Here is a 3,750-nt window from a genome sequence, read left to right on the forward strand (position 1 = left end):
ATCTATTGGGAAAAGGGAGATCTATTTCATAATTTCCCTAAAACAATAAAGTTGTTTCACTATTATCCCTAAGGTTCCAATGAAACCTTGAAACCACATGTGACATGGTAAAAAATCCCTAAATTAATTGGCGACAATTGTGGCCAAGGTCAATCTCTAAGTTCTCTCTACACAAAACAAATTTTTTTAATAATTAAATAATTTTGTCTAACAATAGTAATATATCCTTTGTACCAAATACATTAGTCTTCCCTAATGACTTTCCTATCTAGGGCTATGTGCTCCATAATACCAAAAACAATAGTAGTGACATGTGAATCCCTTTGGCCTAAAAGCTTTTCCAATCCAAAGTCTCCCACGATGGCTTCAAAATCTTCATGCAGTAAAATGTTTGTTGCTTTGACATCACAATGAATTATCTTGGGGTCACATTGATCATGCACATATAAATAATAAAATTCCCCTTGCTGCTCCAAGTGCTATCTATTTGGGAGTATACTAATCCAGAGCTAGTTTCCCCACCAATATGATTTCTTAGATGATAGGCTGCACTTGTAATTCATCTCTACTCTGTTAAGGAAAATCACATAATTTCAAAATAGAATGAAAGAACCACAATCCTATTATCCTTTCTTCATAAATATCAGAATGCTATTGTACCTCCTTGTACCTTTGTTTAGTATGTCCATCATCAAGTGACCTTAGATGTTGCCTTAAGACCTCTAGTAGTAAGCCTTAGTAGAGGGTAGCAATGCTCTCACATGCATCAAAGTTCCCTGAATTCATATGAAAACTCTTAGCTGATTTCTCCTTTGCTTCTATATTCAATGCATTTATGAGTGCAATGCCTTTGCTCACTACTCTCTAGCTAGAAAGTGAGGGTGTTTTGTTTGTTAGCTAGGGAATGCCAAGACAAATGTCAGTAGTGGGAATACACAATTTGCTCAAATTTCACATCCAATTGTTACCTATCACATCTAGTGTCGAGCTGTCTATACATCACCATTGTTTAAAGATGAAAAATGTTAAAATTTGGCTTGAACATTGGATGAATTATGCAACAATGTGAATTGTACATTTGGGCAAAGAGAAATTCTACAATCAAACTCTTTGCGAAGAGAACCTAAGCATGATTTTACCATATAAGAAACCATTTCATCCACGTCAATTTGAGACATGTGCAGTCACATGAAACTCAGGAGACATTGAAAAATGAGTTTGGTTGAGAAATATATGACCATGATGTATTTATTAGAGACAATGAAGCTCCAATGAATGATAAATATGCCAAGTACATAGGCATGAAGAGAAAATTTCATTTTATAGTAAGAGGAGAGCTTGTGATAGATCCTGTACAAATTACAAAGTGATACATTTTTACATCCTTCAAAATAGATGTTCTTGTGGTCTTGCCTCTTCCTTGAGTCATTACCTAGATATACATCTGAAGTAGGATGGCCTCATCTGTCTTGAATGTGAAGAATTATTTGAAGTTTATTATCCTCTTTTAATGTTTCCCAAGATTATATCATATATATCCACTTATGTTGGGGGGTGGTAAAGAAAACTGGAGTACTTTTGGGAACAATGGGAATGTGCCTCTCATATTGATTGGTGTAGCATGTGGAGATAAAAACAATCCTTTTGGTGATTCTGTGATATGAAATAAAATTGGAAATGTGTATATATCATTTGGTGATTATGTACACCTGTTTATTCCATCTTCTTGCACCTCCTCCAACAAGCAGCGTGAAGGGAAGACTTGAATTCGAAGCTGACATGGATAAAATAGATATAGACACCACTGAATCTATGAGGATCCCCTTGCTGACCACTAAATAAGGAATTATTGAAAATAAGCTAAAACCATTGTATTGATGCTCGAGGGAAATGCAGGCCATTTCTCAAGTATATTTTCTTTGGAAATGCTTGAAAATAAAACAACTACTTCAACCACTGATAATAGCTTTAGTCCTTGCATTGGTCATTGAAATTATTCCATTTTTGAAGAAATTAATCTTGATAAATGATGCTCCTATTTTATTTGTTACTGACAACTGCATCATCCTTAAGGGTGCTATGGTTCCATGCATAATGTTGGCTCTAGGTGGCAACCTCACTAGAGGTTCATTAATTCAAAGCTTGGGCCGCAAACAACTATAGCCATTATAATTGCTTGATTATTCTTAGTGCCTCTAGTTGGTCTTGGAATCATCACTTCAGAATATAAATTAGACTGCCTAGTTGTTGGTGAAAAAATGTTCTGATTCGTTCTGATACTCTAGAACATAATGCCCTAATCATTTTGATCTTTCTTCCAAAGACAACATGCGACAAGATTGAGTTTTCATTATTAGTGATGATAACATATTTTGATGGTTTTGAAAGAGATATATTGTGAGTGAATTGATTTGCAAGAAGTTATAAATGCATCACTTACAAAGATATACACCATCGAATTGGGTGCCAGAGTATGGGATCCTTTGATTATATATAGACTTAGTTTGAACTTAATGCAACGATTGGATTGACATTGGATCACATCAATCACAACTGCAAGAGTAAAGGTTGCTTGCACCCATTCTAGCATTGTATGGTACACTACTTCAATCAAAGTTATATCACATCCACTCAAATGAAGGAGAACACATCAATTCAGTCGAGCATTGTTTGGCATTCCACAAAATAGACCTAAGGCCACAATGAGTAGACTCCATCTCCTCAAGTGAAGTAACTCTTAACTATGTCCGCAAAGGACTGTATCCATTTCTAATAAAATTTACTTGCAACAATTTCCAACAATATTTTCTCTCGCAGGTTAAAGCTAAATAAATATCAGTCCTCCAGTGAAAATGGGAAGCCCTAGTCAGAGGATTGAATACCTATGCAAATTTTGTGTGCCAACATATTTACAGGAAAATCAATATTGGAATCATCGTTTATACATACAAGCACCATAAGAAGAAGTATTGAAATGATACTCCTCCAGTTTAAGGCAGTTGTGACATTTTGGGCAAATTATTGATGATAATACCTTGTTCACAATCAAGCATATGAATAAGTCATGACCATGGATAGTGTGGTGCCATTTGTATCTCTCTGTTGATCTACTGAGGGGCTAATTCAATAGCCCAAATAGGCTGAGTTAGTTTCCCATGGAATCAAGTCCTGGAGCTTCATGTGGAGGTTTCATTCTAAAAACAAAGATGCAGCTGAAAATTCAATGAAAATTGGGCACTTGGATATTTAGATCATGCTTAAGCATGACTGATCTCGACAAATGTTAATTTGGTAGTACTATTCATGTGTATGTCAAACTCATATATTTCATCAATAATCCAAGATACCTCTACCTAGATATGATCCAGTAATTTTAAATAGAAGCATGACAGAGATGTGCATGGCCCCTTCTTCTAAAAAATATTTTAAATCATGTAAATGTCAAGCATTCCTCTGAGTCCTTTAGTCATTTGCATTAAAGGAATGAAATTTGCAAACTTCATTAAATCTCTTCATTCTCACCTAAAGTTTGATCTTCCTACAGTGGCATGTTTAGTGCTTTGATATTTTGCCTTGAATGTCTGGTTATATCTATAGTCATGTGTTGCTTTCACCTGACCTATTTAAGTTGAAGAAGTGAAAAGCAATTAGAATTAAGATATTATCATTTTCACAATAGTCATGTTGTCAATCAGTCTCTCTATACAATAGCTTTATTTTCATACAACAACAAGCTTCAGGGTTTCATCA

At 34.9% G+C, this 3,750-nt stretch overlaps 1 pseudogene; it reads left to right on the forward strand.

Annotated features, from left to right (window-relative positions):
• The first annotated feature begins 1,779 nt into the window (after positions 1-1,779).
• Positions 1,780-2,300, forward strand: LOC149262930 (protein PIN-LIKES 6 pseudogene; annotated as a pseudogene).
• Positions 2,301-3,750: the final 1,450 nt, after the last annotated feature.

The sequence above is a fragment of the Pinus tabuliformis genome, chromosome 6, assembly GCF_031772625.1.
Source record: "Pinus tabuliformis cultivar Carrire ecotype Pingquan chromosome 6, CPIR1, whole genome shotgun sequence".
NCBI lineage: Eukaryota > Viridiplantae > Streptophyta > Pinopsida > Pinales > Pinaceae > Pinus > Pinus tabuliformis.